We start from the raw sequence: 17,318 nt of genomic DNA, 5'->3' as shown, positions 1-17,318 counted from the left end.
GGGAAAATCAGTGTAAATGAAGTATACTTTAAAGGGGGAATAGACGAGATTTCATGATGGATTTGGGGAGGGGGGTAAAAGAGAAAGAGCGATGTCAAGGATCCTGCCCCATAGGTATCGTGCGTGGGAGACTCAATGGCTGCATGTGACGTTTACAGAATTAGGAGAAAACAGATTTTGGAGGTGAGGACCAAGATTAAGAAACCGATTCTGAACATATGAATTTGACATGACTGTGAGATACAGAGTGGAAATGCCTAACCCCTCCCCACTAGACACGTGAGAGGGAGGCTTCTGTCCAAAGGCCCTCTCAGAGGGACAGGAAGGTCAGAAGAGAAGGGCGGAGCCGGGCTTCCTACTCCCTGTGAGCCACTGGGTCCTGGTCCCCACACTGAAACTCCAGGACAGACTCTCCCTGCAAGATTTGGAATCATCAGTGGCCTCTCCCTCCTACCCCCACTCCACCCTCCCAGTTGCCTCAGTTTACCACCTGATATGGCACTCATGCGCAGAATAACAAGGTTTAGGACAAATGCTTTGTAAGCAGCAGACGTGTGCCTTGTGGGAGGGCTCATGCTCACTGAATGTGGGCACTAACTTTTTCTCAGAGCAGAGTCCCTGAATCACACTGGCCTGGGAGGCAGGAGCCCTGGGTGGGTAGGCCCTCCAACTACACAATGCTTGAGGGCTTACAAAGCACTTTCACATCCACTGTCTTATTCTCTCAACAACCTTTGAGACCAGGTGGGGATTATCATTAACACCACCTTATATTAGGAGGTTCAGAGAGGTTAATCTAATTTGCCTAGGTCACACAGGTAATTGAGAAGTCAGTCCGTCTGATGCCAAGACTGAGGCTCTTTCTAGCAAGCTGTGTCATTTCATGGCATGGACTGCCCATGTTTAGAGAAAGCTGCCTTCATTTCTGAGATACTGAAAGGCACTGGGAGGGCCCCACTGCCTAAGACACTGCCCAGAACCACAGCCTATTAGAGTTGCAAGCACCCATAGGGATCCTATCCAGTCTCCTAATTTTACAGCTGACAGGAAAAGAGACTCAACAGAGGGAAGGAAGTTCGTGGCAGAAGAGGACTAAAACCCAAATCTCTAGCCTAGATCTCTTTCCACTTCACTCAAGGCTTCCAGGGTTTGGCACCCTTCCATCTACGGAAGAGTCAGCCCTTGTGCTAGGAGAACTTTGTGGGAAAGAAGAGTAACCAGAACTAAAAGGTAAAAGGTTGCTTGGCAACTAGAAATGTGGGCATGTGTGGCACCTGGCATCCATTTACCCTTCTTTCTTGTGTCCTCATCCCCAGGCTTCCTCCAGGGGGACCACTCCCAACCCCTCTTCAGGTTCTGCACCTGGGTGGAATTCATTTCCACGAGTCCATTTCACTTCCTGCTTTAGGAGTAGGCATGTGACTCAGGTCTGGCCAATCAGAGCATCACATTTCTCTGTCCACAGTGATTGGCTCGGGAATAAACATGTGACCTAAGCTCAGCCACTCACACTCTCTCCCTCAGGACCCTCAGTCTTAAGAAGACTGCCTCATGGACAGAAGAAATGCCTGGAGTTATTTGTTTTTGCTGCTGCAGCCTGTGCTTTCTAACCTAAATCTTTTTTTTTAATAAATAAATAAATTTATTTATTTATTTATTTAATATTTGGCTGCGTTGGGTCTTCGTTGCTGCATGCAGGCTTTCTCTAGTTGAGGCGAGCAGGGACTACTCTTCATTGCGGTGCGCGGGCTTCCCATTGCGGTGGCTTCTCGTTGCGGAGCACGGGCTCTAGGCGCGCAAGCTTCAGTAGTTGTGGCACGTGGGCTTCAGTAGTTGTGGCTCGCGGGCTCTAGAGCTCAGGCTCAGTAGTTGTGGCGCACGGGCTTAGTTGCTCCACGGCATGCGGGATCTTCCCGGACCAGGGCTCAATCCTGCGTCCCCTGCACTGGCAGGCGGATTCTTAACCACTGCGCCACCAGGGAAGTCCCTAATCTAAATCTTTAACCTTCCTGACAATTCATCCCAACCCTTTTAAGAGGGTAGTTAGGAAATCAAGTGATAATATCATTTCTTGTGTCTCCTGACAAGAATGTTTTACTGAGGTGTAGCAGCTTTGCTCCTGAGTATTTACTTGGAAAATGAGACTTAGTGCAAGAAAATTCAGCTAACACAAAACCTTTTAATGATTCCTTTAAGTCAGTGACTCTGTATACGTGGTCCCCATATCAGCATCACCTAGAAACTTGCTTGAAATGCTGAGCCACAGATCACACCCAGATTTACTGGATTAGGAACTCTGGGAGAGAGGCCAGCAGTCTGGGTTTTCAGAGGTTCTCTCTGATGCCCACTAGAGCTTGAGAACTACTGCTTTAAACCATTGAGCTCAGTCCCATATGGGTTTACTAAAACATTCAGGTATGAAGAAAAAAGATGCTTTAAAGTTGTGTCTCATTTCAGACCAAACTTTACAGGATCATTTTATGTTAATCTAAGGAGTTGGAGACATCAATCAGACTTAAGTTCTAATCCTCTCTGAGCTATTTGCTGGTTGTGTGAATTTGGGCAAATGATGTCACCCATGAAGCCTCAGTTTTCTCATCTGAAAAACTTGGAATAATAACAACTCCTTTATAGGTTACTGTGGACATTAAATAAGATAATGACTAGAAAACTGCTAGCATATAACAAGGTCTGGATAAATTTCAGCTCATTGTTATCATGTTTATGGAATTAAGGCTACTAATTACTTATTTAAAAGCACTGACTCCCTGAGAACACATTTCCCATGTGTCTGAAACTGATGTCTAGCACACAGAATGGAACCAGAAGACTTATGCCTTAGGCCTGGCACTGCCAATAATTTACCATATGACATGCAGTGAGCCAGCTTCTATCTCTGAACCTCAGTTTCCCCATGCGTTAAATAAGTTGGTTGGGACCGGATGGGCTGTGAGGTCCTTCTGGGCTCAGGCACTCTGAAATTCTAAGTCTCAAGCCTGGAACAGAGTTGTTTTATTTGGTCATAGGAAACAGTCTTCAGAGCCAAAATGCATCTGGAAGCAGCTATTTCTTAGGATATGTGAAAAGAGAACCACCCCCTAAAAGTGGGCATTAGAGGGAGGCAAATCTTCCCACACAGCAAACGTCTCTATAGATTTACCCACTTGTCTTGGGGATGACCCCATCCCCTGGGCTGTACCACCAAGGAGCTACCTCCTCACTCAGCCAGGAGAAAGAGTTTCCCTTTCTCTGTCTACTGGTGATTGCTTCATTGCTTGGCTTGAGTTGAGTATTCAGAAACTCTGGCCAAAGGCCCTCCCAAAACAGAAAACAGAGTGACCACCAGCCCTTAAACCTGCCAACAAGAACAAGAAGTTCAATCTCTGCTGGGTTTTAAGCCAGGCTCCAGTACATCTCACAAAGTCCCTGCTCTGCTTAAGCCAAAACGGCAGGCATCAAATCACCCCCATTTCATTTTTCTCTTTTTTGCTTATCTACATTTTCTATGTTTGTCCCCCTAAGCTGGATGTTTATCATTTCTGTTTAATCCTCAAAGCAGTAACTTCAAATGGAGACTCTCATCAAGCCGAGTAATGGTTTCCCTTGGTGATAACAGTACAGTGCATGGGGGGGGACCCCATTCTAATACCAGGGCAGTGGATGTCCTGGGAAAGTCACTTAGCATCCCAGGGTCTGCTTTTCACTGTTGTAAAAGTAAGGGGAAGTTGGACCAGTTCTTCACCTACACTACTTCCCAAGACTGTAACAAGCACCACTCAAGGTTTGGTAGCTGGTGAAAATACCGTGCGAAGTCCTGAGTCTGATTCTGCCCCCTCCACACCACAGGCCATTGCCTGGTTTGGGGCAGCTGTTTATGGATGTGACTAAATAGGGAAAATGTGGATTGACTGATGCAAATCCATTAACAGTACAACCCTGATGTCCTGCTAAGGGATGGGGCGTGAATGGGGAGGTCTTGGAAGGCTTCACATACTTCCCCAGACTCCCAACTCATAAAGGACAAATTGGGAAGACAGTGGCAGAGCCCTGGATTCACCCATCTCCTCTATATTTCAGATAAGGAAACTGAGGTCCAAACTGGATAAGCGAGCCCTTAAGGCCACACAGAGAGTAGGTGACCAAATACTGAGCCAGCAACAGCCTCTGACTCTGCTTTTATGTTATGAAAGCTAGTGGGTCCAGGGAAATTTTTTTACTACTAAATTGGTAGATTAGATGCACCCTTCAGCACTGCAGATTGGGATGCTCGTCAAAGCTGAAGAACACCCTCTGGCACCCCTACCCCCTCACAAGTAACAATAGAGGCCGTCCTGACCACGGCTGCATTTTTCCCAGGCTGTCTCAGACAAAGGGCTGGCCTGGCCTGGCCTTGTTATCTCTTGGTCTTAATCAGCTCCACTCCATTTTCTGTCATGGTTTATCCACAAAAGACTCTTTGGCTGCCCAACAGGAAAGCCAAGCCAAGGTCCCAGAGTTAGTATGAAGGCCAAGCTGGGACTGGTTTGATGAGAGAAAAATACAATGAGTGTGCTAGGCCTGCAGCCTGCAGAACCTTCAGGAATCCACATCTCTGCACAAAGAGGCAGCGCGGGGTAGTGAAAAGAGCCGGCAGACAGGCCTGGATTCAGATTCCAGCTACTTCCCAGCAGCATGACTTTGAATAAGATATTCAGCCTTCTGAGCCTCACTTTCCCCATCTGTAAAATAGGGATGATACCACTGGCCCCACAAGCTGTTGGACTGTGTATGTAACATCTCTAGCTCCGGGCCTGGAAGAAGGGGCTCTGAGTATGTTTGCTTTCCTGATGCTCAAATTATATAGAGTTGTGCTAGTGAAGAATTAGAGGTTCAGCCCTGACCTGTGGGCGGGCATGGCGTGACCAGCAGAGCCCATGCATTGGGTTTGAGGATCTCTGATGTTCACCAGCTGTGGCAAATCCCTCCTCTTCTCTAAGATTCAATTTCCTAGTCTTTAAGTGAGAAGCTTAATGCCTTTCCTGCACCCAAGCTTATGGTTATGAATGTGCTTCATATACTATAAAAAATGCCAGTGTTATCTCTTCTCATTAGCACATACCGGTATGTAATCAAATCCTCCTGAGACCTTGGGCAAGTCATTAAACCTCTCTGGGTATATCAGTCAGGGTCCCAGCAGGCAACAGATGGCACATCCAAACTGGGTAATTTTATTAGAGCATCATAACAGGGCTATTTACAAAGACATGTGCACAAATGCATAGTGGGTATCTCAGGGCTAGTGACCTCAAGGAGCCCTTACTACCGCTAGGCCGTGAAGGAGCAAAGGAGAAGCAGTCACTAGGACCAGAGAGGGCAGCTGTATTGAGAGGCCACCTGTTAGGATGCTGTGGCCATCAGAGGAGGGATGCAGCCCATCCAGAGTGCCCTAGCAGGGGAGGGAGTTAAGGAAACAATACCCTTACCTTGATCTCCTCCTGCCGTCCGATCTCCTGTGTGTGCTTCCCTTTGGTCTAATCAAACTAGAGGCCAGAGAATAAGGGGACCCAGTGATACAGTACATCCAGGGTAGCCTCCCAGGATATAGCACAGAGTGGAAAAGGGTGAAGAGAAGGGCTGGAGGGGCATTTGGCAGGTATCCAGCACATTGGGCATCAATGTCTTTCACAGTTTTTTATTTTTATTTATGTATTTATTTTGGGCCACGCCGCGCAGCTTGTGGGATCTTAGTTCCCTGACCAGGGATCAAACCCGGGCCCTCATCGGTGAGAGCACAGAGCCCTAACCACTGGACTGCCAGGGAATTCCCTTCTTCCACAGTTAAAGGAAGGTATTGAAGGAGATGACCTCTCCTTCTATCTCACCCTCTGATAGATTCTCAGCACTTTTTCTAAGCTTCAGATCCAGATCTAGAAGGGTTAGACCCTAGGAGGGAATCCAAGCTCTCTCCTAGGAAGATCTTTAGTCTTCCCAATTAATCAAGAGCAATGGCATCCTTTACTGGCAGCCCCAAATTTAAATTATCGTCTTTGAGGCCCATACTCAAAGTAGAGGGCAAGCCAGCCACAGAGGGAGTCATTCTTTGGATTACTATGTTTTCATATTTATTTTTCTCTTTTAACCGAAGTGAGCCAGGTGCATGTCTCAAATACTAAACAGATGCCCTCTGCTTTCATTCATTGGAAAAACTATAATGCAGTAAGGTGTCTTTAGGCCTTATCTTTAGAAATAATAAATTGCATACAAGTGAACAAACTGGAGCAATCTAATTGTTTTCCAGCACCTTCTAGCTGACAGTCAGTGTGGCTCCCAGGGGAGAAATCAAAGAGCTGAGTAATCTTGAAGTGACAACAGTTCCCAAATCCCCTTTCACTCTATCCCATTCCAGATGGGTGATATAAATCATGTGCCTATAAAAGAAAAGATAAGAGAGATCTTCCCAGGGAATCTCAGCACAAGCAATCTGGGGCAATAGTTAAACCCCTGGGCTCTAGAATCCTTAAAGCTCAGGTTCAAGTCCTTGCTCGGTCACTTACTACTTGTCTTTGTGACCTTGGACAAGTGACCTAAGCTTAAGTCTCCTCATCAGTCCATTTGACAGATTATGCTCGTTTAGAACAATAATAATGCTTTATCTACCTCATAGGGTTATTTCAAGAATTGAACGAAATAATACAAACACTTAGCACACAGTAAGCATTCAATAAATAGTGGTGGAGGGGAAATGGGGAGCTGCTGACAGACCTATGACGCTGGATCCATAATAGTGGCTCTCCCCTGGCCACGGGACTTCGGCTATGCTTCTGCTATGGCCCTAATCACTTTCCCTTGCATTTTAGCCATCCATATTATCCCCCTGCTCTAGAGGTGTCAATCACAGTGCTTGCCACACCCATAGCCCCTTGCCATGGAGCGCCACGCTTCCTCCACTATTATAAATCAGAGATAGTTTTTAGCTCCTTAAGCAAATCATCATAATAAAATACTGTATTTTATTTAGTCCACTGTTATAGAATACAGGGCAAAGAAAGGCCATCCCAATTCTGTAATGCAGATGGTACTAGAATCTACTGATTTAACCATAAAAGCTATAGGAAACCTATCAAACAAGCTGTGACAACACAAATAGTACCTGTGGAAGGGCAGCCTGTAAACGCAAAGCATACCTAGAACAAAAGAAAAGGAGGGAGCATTGAAACATATTTACCTTTTATTTGTTATTTTTAATATTTTTATTTATTTTACCTTTTATTTGTTAGGAATTGGCAAGGAGTTTTCCTATGAGATGGTGAGGTAGGACTACCACCCCAGGAAGCAGCTTTATCCTTCTTTTTTTTTTTTTTTTTTTTTTTTTACAGTTAAGTAAACTGCAGCTCGGACAGGGTGATTTACCAGGGTCACACAGCTAGTTAGAGAAAAATTTCAAATCTCAACAAACTGATTTGTATGTTTTATGCCACCCCTTTCAAAAATATTTTGCTAGCACTGTCTATAAATATCTCCTGAAGTATGTTGGTGACCCAACTCCACAAGGTATTTTTCAACGTTGTAAAATTTTATTATGATCCATTTGCATTGTGACAAAAATCATACCTAAGAAGACCCTAATCTAATCATCTAATCTGTTGTCTAATCTTTTACATCCATCTTTTATGGTGATAAACTACTGCCCTGGAGGAGCCATCCAAAAAGTTTAGGAATGGCGCTCTTCCAGCCTTGGCTTGTGTGTAGGCGCCCTCCTTCGCTCATGCAGCCTTTAGAAAGTGACAAGATCTCACTCTGAACACTGGAATCTGTGTTCCTATTTTTCTGCACCTTTATCCTCTTTCCAGCCCCACTGCACCTGCTCTAGTTCAACTCTTTAGATTATTACAATAAACTCTCAATGGTCTCCCCACCTGCAGCTCCTCTCCATTTCAATCTATTTTGCACACATTGCTGATTAATTTATCCACAACCCCACTCATATCACAGTAGCTTCCTATTGCCTATAGAAAAAAAAAAAAAAGCCTCATATTCCCCATTCAAGACCTCAGTGATCTCTTTCCAATCTTAACATCCCTGCTCCAGCGCTCCCGGTGAATTGCATTTTTCACTATTGCCCTCTACTCTCCTTATGTTCCCAAAATGATGTGTCCAAGACCCAGTTCCTCTCTCTGTCTGTCTCTGTCTCTGTCTCTTTCTCACTCTCTCTCTTTCTATTTATCTATCTCTATCTCCCAGCTCTACTTCCTCGGTGAGTGTTCTGTTCTCAGAAGTCTCTCCCCTTGTTCCTGTAAGATAACTGCCAGTGGATTCGAAGACCGCGTGCTTCCACGTCAAATTCAGTGGAGAAGAGGAATGCCTGTTTCCTGGTAGATCTCATTGTCTGTGACTGGCCTGACCTTTGTCATACCCCCATCCTTTAATCAATGCTCGTGGCCAGACGGTGGGATAAGTTCATTGTAGGAACTCCCTGAAGTTCCTAGTCATGAGGTTTGGGTAAGACTGACCCCTGCCTTCAAGTCCAGGGATGAGCCCTGACTGACTTGGTTGTGGATAAATTAATCAGTAATGTGCGCAAAATAGATTGAATTGGAGAGGGGCTGCAGGTGGGGAGACCATTGAGAGTTTATTGTAATAATCTAAAGAGTTGAACTAGATGCTCTGGAGGTCCTTTCTTCCATGGAGCCTTTCCCCTACTCCCCTAGCTAGAAAGCAGCTTCCTTCTCCTCTGAACTTGCAAAGCTCTTTATCCGCACTTCTTTTATTGCAGTTACCACTGTCTACCTTGCATTCAAGCTCTCTGGCTTATCTCTGTGTCCTGGGCATCAATCGCGGTGCATATCACACCCACAGTCTCCTATGAGGTACGGCCCTGTCTACAGTCCCTGGCTAAGCAGCCAGCCCTGAGTTACTTTATGTGACCATGTCCACCCTGTCTCCCTGTTGGCCATGCTGATTGGACCTGGGTTGGGCAACTGACCGACAGGCAGGCAACCATAGGCTAGCCAGCAGCTTCTGATGGTCTGAAGTGAGCAGTTCTACCCAGAGACCTCAGTAATTAGCCTTACAGCCCTGAGTGAACTACAGGGATGTGTGGGCAGAATCTCTGTGTAAGCAGAAGCCAGAAAGCAGGGAAAAAACACAGCGAGTAGAGAATGAAGACTATAATCCTCAGGAATAAGGCAGTGGAGACTCAGAGAACCTGACTAATCTTCCCAGCAAGTAGTCTAGTTCTAAAGCCTTCTCTCCCAACCAGTACACCACCCTCTCAACTTGCTACCCAAAGCAACTGCATCATATTCAATGCAGACAAACCCTTATTATACAAGCTAACAGATGGAAATGTTAAAAGGAAAAGAACAAAAGGGTCATTCGTGGTGGCTCTTTTCTCTGGGATGGTCACCCAGGGCCTCTTCCTGCCCGTTAGTCTTTTGGTCACTTCTTTTAAGATTGTCCAGGAACCTTTCCCCCACATCATACCCTGATCAGGAACGTTTTTCATCTTCATTGACCCTACCTATGATGGGCAGAAGGCAAAGCCCTGGAAGAAGTTCATTGTCATAGCTCCCTTCGGGGGAGGCTACCCAGCCGGCAAGAACCCCCCCAGTTCTCAGAATGTTTCTCCACTCCCACCCAAGCAAGACTGGATCCCAGCAGCACTGCATTAGGTACTTTTGTTTACATTGATCCGTCTTATTCTCACAATAACCTTGAGATGTAAAACTGAGATTAAGTAAACCATTCAAGGCCACGAATCTCGAACATGCTATCATCGTGATCTTAACACAAGTCTGGCAGGCTCCAAAGCTCGTGCTCTTTCCACTGTTCGCTGCTGCCTCCAAAATGGAAAGACAGTGGGGCTAGGATACAGCCATGACATACGAGCATAAGGTTTTCGCTTCATTTTCTTTTTTTTTTTTTAAATACTAGAATCATTGGTTCATTTATGGATTCACTCAGCACATTTATGTGAGTGCCAGGTGTGTTAAGTTTTTATCCCTGGAAATACAAAGGTTTATCTCTTGATTTAAGACATTCACTAGCCACATATGTGAACATGTTAAAAGCAAACTGTGTCACATTTTCCTCAGGTTTACAATAGGAAGGAAAAACACACATGAACAAAACTGTTTCAACAGTTAAATTATGATCCTGATTCTTCCTATAAACCGGCTTTAGAAAGAACACTCTAATTCACTTGAAGTTGTTCACATTTCCCCTAACTTGATGAAACAGCTTTTCTCTTTAGTGTGATTATCTACAGCTGTAATGAATGAAGCCTCTCAATTTGACTGCTTGGTGGAAAAAGCAATGAAGGAAACATTGTTCATTTTCTTTTTATTGGCATCAGTAGTATTCATAACAGATTGTTATCTTGAGCCTTTATTTTGGCAATGACATATCCGTAAAACACCAAACAGACCCCTGACTTGCTTAACAAGCTGGTATCATGAGTCTGAGGAGTTTGTGCACATGGTCATGTCCAGCCACGGGATACAAGTGTTGAAACTAGTGGCTGTCCCAGGGGTACTCAGTCGGGATTCTCTTGTGATGAGGATATTACTGATGAGAAATTTTTAAAGGCCTGAGGGAAAACCCTCCCTTGATTATGGAACACTTCCAATATATCTGAGTGCAGTTGGAAATGTGTATGTAATATCCTGATGGGAGCGCTTCTCTACGTGTCCAAAGTTGTTTAGGCAAGTTCGTCCAGAAATACTCCCCAAGTGTAGCTAAACTTCAAATTTTAAATGGCTCATGTCCTAGTTTCAAATTATTTCACTGTGGGCTTCTATTTGTCCAGTCTATTCGAATAATACCACACTGATTTGAAAGAAGGAAATATTTTATCTGTTTCATTTATAAAGTCAATAAATTTATTCTGAGTGCCAATATGTGGCGGGTACCAAAGACTCGATGATGGGTGAAAAAACACCACCTCCTCCATGAAGGAGCTTTAGTCTTTAAAGCAACAGGTGTTTCTGCAATTCTATACTAGTACTAATAAGAGCTTCTTTCCGCTGATTCATTACAGTTTGTTTGAGCATCCCAATAATCGTGGGGTAGGCGAAGCTGGTTTTACAATCTCCGTCTGACAAATGAGAAACGTGAAGATGAGAGAAGTTATGTGTTTTTCCCCAAAGTCCCACAACTTATAAATAATAGATCTGAGATTCAAGCTCACTTAGTCTAGGGCTCCCTTTTATAGAGTCAAAAGTGCTCTTTGATCATATTTTAGACTTGATATTTCTTGAAGACACAATTTTCTGCTTGCGGTAGTCCAGAGTAAGGGTTAGCAAACTATGGTCCGTGGGCCAAACCTACCGCCACCTGTTTTCGGAAATAAAATTTCATTGGAACACAGCCACGCACATTCACTTGCTTTCATGCTACAACAGCAGAGCTGAGTAGTTGCAACAGAGGTTGTATAGCACAGGGGTCCCCAACGCCCGGGCCACTGACCAGTACAGAAGGAGGTGAGCGGTGGGCGAGCAAGCGAAGCTTCACCTGCCGCTCCCCAGCACTCCCCACTGCTCGCATTACCACCTGAACCATTGCTCGCATTACCGCCTGAACCATCCTCACCACCACCCCCGCCCATCCGTGGAAAAATTGTCTTCCATGAAACCAGTCCCTGGTGCCAAAAAGTTTGGGGACCACTGGTATAGCACACAAAGACTAACATACTATTTCTGACCTTTTATAGAAGAAGTTTGCTGATCCCTGTCTGCAATATTAACTTAACTTCTCTTCCCTTGATTTTTTAAAATTAATTAATTAATTGTTCTTGACCGCTCCACGCAGGCATGCGGGATCTTAATTCCCTGACCAAGGACTGAACCCTTGCCCCCTGCAGTGGAAGTGCGGAATCCTAACCACTGGACCGCCAGGGAAGTCCCCCTTCATGTTTATCTTTGGCCAGGGTCATGGGTCATTCTGACACCAGGATCAGGGTTCAGCCTAGGGCTATCCAAGATGACAGTTCCACAAATTCTACCATTCATAAGGGTTTTCTCCATCTACTTGTCCTCAAATTTTGCCTCGTGTCCTTACCTCTTCTGGTAGACTTAGGGCCCCAGAAGAGCATATGACTTCATATCCAAAGGAGGAAATATTGTGCATAAACAAGGATTTGATTTGCTGAAAAACTGCCCTCATTAACTCTATCCTATAGCCATGGCACATCCTTTCTCTGTATGTAATGTCTAACTTGAGAAGAGGCTACCCAAGAATGCAGTTGGGTGCACTGGACTTGGTCCAAAAGTCACAATGACTCTCTAAGACCAATCCTGTGCTTTCCCAACTGTGCCTGAATTTGAAACAAGTTCTCCTTCTTTTGCAGTTCCAGTGGAAGACCAAGCAAATGTGCGTAATTACTGGTCAGGGTTTCCATTCACACTGCCCATGCTTCTCCACACAATGCACCCTTTTTGATGCCCTCACAGCAATTTGAATCCATCAGTGAGAGTCTCTATGCCTGGCACCTTCAGTGTCCATTAATTCAATAAACAGGTCCTATAGTATGCCTTAAGCTCTCTCTTTGACACTAGGCAAGCTGGGGAAAGAGATGAGAGCCAATTAATCCAGATCCCTACACTGACAAAAACCTCAGATTCACTTTTGGCATCATCTGCAAAAGAACTTACACTTAGAGTCACTGTGCTACACCAGTGGAATTACACTTGATTCTGGACTATGGCACTTAGAGTCTACTTTGAATTAATATTGCTTTATATTTCTGCAATAACTTGTGAATAACATTATAAAATTACATTTTTGTGGTAAAAATATTAATTTGTTAAATGTAAACTTTTTAAATATACCACAATATGTATCACACTGCTTTTTTTCAAATGAATTTATTTGTTTAAAATAATTTTTTTTATTTTTGGCTATGTTGGGTCTTCATTGCTGCACGCAGGCTTTCTCTAGTTGTGGTGAGCGGGGGCTACTCTTCGTTGCAGTGCGCGGGCTTCTCATTGCGGTGGCTTCTCTTGTTGCGGAGCACGGGCTCTAGGCATGTGGGCTTCAGTAGTTGTGGCACGTGGGCTTCAGTAGTTGTGGCATGTGGGCTCAGTAGTTGTGGCTCGTGAGCTCTAGAGCGCAGGCTCAATAGTTGTGGCACACAGGCTTAGATGCTCTGCGGCATGTGGGATCTTCCCGGACCAGGGCTCGAACCCGTGCCCCCTGCATTGGCAGGCGGATTCTTAACCACGGCACCACCAGGGAAGTCCTGTATCACACTGCTTTAGACCTTCTTCATATTTCCATTTATCAGGAGCTACAAAAAACAGAAGAATCCTGAGCTTCCTTTGACTTCCAGAGGCCCATATGCCTCAGTCAGGTTAATCTAATAAATAAAGGTGTGCCGAAAGTAGACACTGAGCTTTCCTAACAACATCCCCGAGTTTGGCCATAATTGGGTATGTTTCACTTCCTATTATCATGTTCCACATTATCTGTACATCTCAGGATCCATGTAGATCAATGAGGAGGAACTCATGCAATTATGGAAGTCACCCCCCTCTTCTGCACCTCCCTCCTGGAAAAAGGGAGAAAGATTAGCCCAGAGCAGGGCTTATTTTTAAATCTCGGACATGGGGCAACTCCAGAACTGTCTACTGCATCAATGAAACCAAAATGCAGACTTCCTGACACACAGCTATAACCTGATACATACACTCAAATATCATTAGAGCATGAGCAACCAGCAGAATTGTCTGCCAATCACCTCTTTAACTTGGCCCAGTGTTGCCCACAAAGCTGATGTTAATATACATGTGTATGTACACACATATACATTCATATATATAATATATATACATAGTCACACATATATATAATGAGATGAATTAACACTAATTTCTGAAATTTTGCTCCCAATTTCAGGTGATAGGGATGAAAGCTACTGCATCTTTACATGATGCAGTGAAACCCAGAGTCTAAAGGGCCACTTGGGGGTGGGGTTATTATTCATTTAATAAACCTTCATTATGATGTCCAGACACCCAGGATCTAGGAGCTGAATAAGGTAGCCCATGCCTATGAGGGGCTCACTGGGCGGTGGGATACACCAACTCCAATGTATGACCACAGAAAGTGCTGTTCTAGAGATATAAACCAGGTGCTGCTGTGTCTCCAAGGAGGAATGAATTGGGGCAATGAACTGAGGCTGGAGGAAGACTTCACCTAGAAGTGATATTCAGCAGGGCCTTGCAGAATGAGAAGATTATGAGAGCCAGACATGAGGAAGAAGATTTTAATTCAATTTAACAAACACGACTTAATCACCTACTCTCTACCCAAAATACTAAACTCTGTGCCTTTCTTGGAATAGATGCTCAGTAAACACTAGCTTTTGTGTTGCTAGGTGCAGACAGGGCCAGTAATAGCCAATAGAGCACCTTTATTCAATTAGAAAAGGCATCCCTCCTCTAGACATTCAGAGGTCAAAATCAGGGCTCATGACTTGGTGAGTCAGGCTAGATTTCAGAATCACTTACAGCTCCGCTTACCCCTCACACTAAGCTCTTGTGCAGAGTGAACAACCTTCTCAACTATAAGTGGAAAACCTGGGAACAGGAAACACAAAGATGAATAAGGCATGATCTCTGCCTTGAGGAGCTCATCTGGTAAAGGAAAAAAAAAACACATATGATATCATATAAGTGACATAATAAAGGTATGTGCAAATATGGGAAGGAGCAGCGAAAGGGAGATGTGATCAAAGACTTTAAAACAGGAAACATGGGACCAAGGCTGAATGCTCTTGGGCAGGTAGATTTACTTCTCTACCCCAATGGTTCTCTAGCCTAGAAGATCACCAGAATCACTTGAGGAACACTTAAGAAATGACAAACTCCTGCCCAGGGTAGGTCTCGGGTGGAGCCAGGAACCTTCATCGTCACAAGTTCCCCCAGGTGAGTGCTGGGTTAGGAACCACAGGTGTGAACCAAGCCCCCACTCAGCCTCTACTCTCCTAGCACCCAATTTCTCTTGGTGAAATAATAGTGTTCAGAACTTTCTCCCTACGATAAAAAGGAAATGAAAGTTCTGTGGTTGCTCAAGCTGACTGCCCAGGTGAAATTTCAGTTCTGCTTTAGAAAGAGAAAGGCCACCTGAGAAGTAAGATAACTGACACATCCAAGGGGTGGGCTATACAGGGTTGTCTGAGCACTTTCGATCCACTAATACAGCTGCTACGAGGATGCAGGGAGAGGGAAGGGGCAGCCTGACCCCAGGAGAGTGACCCATGGGCAGGAGTCCTGATGATGAACCCTCGGAGGAAACTGTTCTGGTGTCTCTGAACCTGACTATGATGCCCACTCCCCCACTGTCAAGTCTTCCTTCCTGACGTCCTTGATTATGACCTTGAGCTGTGTACTTGGGGAATTCAGTGCTTGGGTTACCGAGTTGGAAGATGAAGCATGCTCCTGGGATACCAGCAAGGCAGGCTCACACACAAACACACATACACACACACACGGAAAAAAAAAAAAGAATTTGACATTTTTTTTTTAAAAGCTCTGATGCCATCATAAGAAAAAATAATATTTCCCCTTAGGTTTATTATGTTTTTTTGTGGGGTTTTTTTTGGCTGTGTTGGGTCTTTGTTGCTGTGAGCAGGCTTTCTCTAGTTTCGGTGAGCGGGGGCTACTCTTCCTTGCAGTGCCCGGGCTTCTCATTGCAGTGGCTTCTCTTGTTGCAGAGCACGGGCTCTAGGCGCGTGGGCTTCAGTAGTTGTGGCTCACGGGCTCTAGAGCGCAGGCTCAGTAGTTGTGGTGCACGGACTTAGTTGCTCCGCGGCATGTGGGATCTTCCCAGACCAGGGATCGAACCTGTGTCCCCTGTATTGGCAGGTGGATTCTTTTTGTTTTTGTTTTAATTAATTTATTTATGGCTGTGTTGGGTCTTCATTTCTGTGCGAGGGCTTTCTCTAGTTGTGGCAAGCGGGGGTCACTCTTCATTGCGGTGCGCGGGCCTCTCACTATCGCGGCCTCTCTTGTTGCGGAGCACAGGCTCCAGACGCGCAGGCTCAGCAATTGTGGCTCACGGGCCCAGTTGCTCCACGGCATGTGGGATCTTCCCAGACCAGGGCTCGAACCCGTGTCCCCTGCATTGGCAGGCAGATTCTCAACCACTGCGCCACCAGGGAAGCCCGGCAGGTGGATTCTTAATCACTGCACCGTCAGGGAAGCCCAGGTTTGTTTATTATATGTTGTTCTTAGTTCAAATTACTTGTAGGAGCGGAGGTGGACCACGATTCCTTTTTGCTTTTTTTAAATTAATAAATTTTACTTTTTAGAGCAGTTTTAGGTTCACAATTGAGTGGAAAGTACAGAGTTCCCATATGCCCCCTTGTCCTCATACAAACACAACCTCCCCACAATCAATATCCCCACCAGAGGGACTTACCTGGTGGTGCAGTGGTTAAGAATCCGCCTGCCAATGCAGGGGACATGGGTTCGATCCCTGGTCTGGGAAGGTCCCACATGCCGCGGAGCAGCTAAGTCCGTGCACCACAACTATTGAGCCTGCGCTCTAGAGCCCGTGAGCTGTGACTACTGAAGCCCATGTGCCTAGAGCCCGTGCTCCGCAACAAGAGAAGCCACTGCAATGAGAAACCCGCACACCGCAACGAAGAGTAGCCCCCGCTCGCCGCAACTAGAGAAAAGCCTGCGCACGGCAACGAAGACCCAGTGCAGCCATAAATAAATAATAAACATTTTTAAAACATTAAAAAAATAAATCCCCACCAGAGTGGTACATTTGTTACAATCAATGAACTTACATTGAATCAATGAACTTACATTGAATCAATGAACTTACATTGACACACCATTATCACTTAAAGTCCATAGTTTACATTAGGGTTCACTCTTGGTGTTGTATATTCTATGGGTTTGGACACACACATAATGACATGTATCCACCACTGCAGTATTGTACAGAATAGTTTCACTCCCTTAAAAATCCTCTGTGCTCTGCCTATTTACCCCTTTTCCTTCCCGCAACCCCTGGCAACCATTAATCCTTTTACTGTCTCCATAGTTTTGCCTTTTTTCAGAATGTCATGTAGTTGGAATCATAGTATGTAGCCTTTTCAGATTGGCTTCTTTCACTTAGTAATGTGAATTTAAGATTCCTCCATGTCTTTTTATGGTTTGATAGCTCACTTCTTTTTAGAGCTGAATAATATTCCATTGTCTAGATGTACCACAATATATCCATTCACATTCTGAAGGGTATCTTGGTTGCTTTCATGTTCTGACAATTATTTGAAAAGCTCCAAAGCTCTATTTACAATAGCCAGGACATGGAAGCAACTTAAGTGT

General features: G+C 44.9%; 1 long non-coding RNA gene across 3 annotated transcripts in view; it reads right to left on the bottom strand.

The window, feature by feature from the left end:
* Positions 1 to 17,318, bottom strand: part of LOC309668491 — a 78,632-nt gene that overhangs the window by 24,247 nt on the left and 37,067 nt on the right. The window contains exon 3 of one of the 3 annotated variants that reach the window (XR_014268251.1): positions 7,130 to 7,163. The exons of 1 other annotated variant lie outside the window; for it this stretch is intronic. This is a non-coding gene — a long non-coding RNA (uncharacterized lncRNA). Of the gene's footprint in view, positions 1 to 7,129; positions 7,164 to 9,885; positions 13,265 to 17,318 lie in introns of those variants that run through there. One more of the 3 variants, XR_014268253.1, reaches the window with a different exon arrangement.

The sequence above is a fragment of the Balaenoptera physalus genome (genome assembly GCF_965194825.1).
Source record: "Balaenoptera physalus genome assembly, chromosome: 10".
NCBI lineage: Eukaryota > Metazoa > Chordata > Mammalia > Artiodactyla > Balaenopteridae > Balaenoptera > Balaenoptera physalus.
Note: the sequence above shows the minus strand (reverse complement) of the source record. Positions and strands in the feature narration are given on the sequence as shown.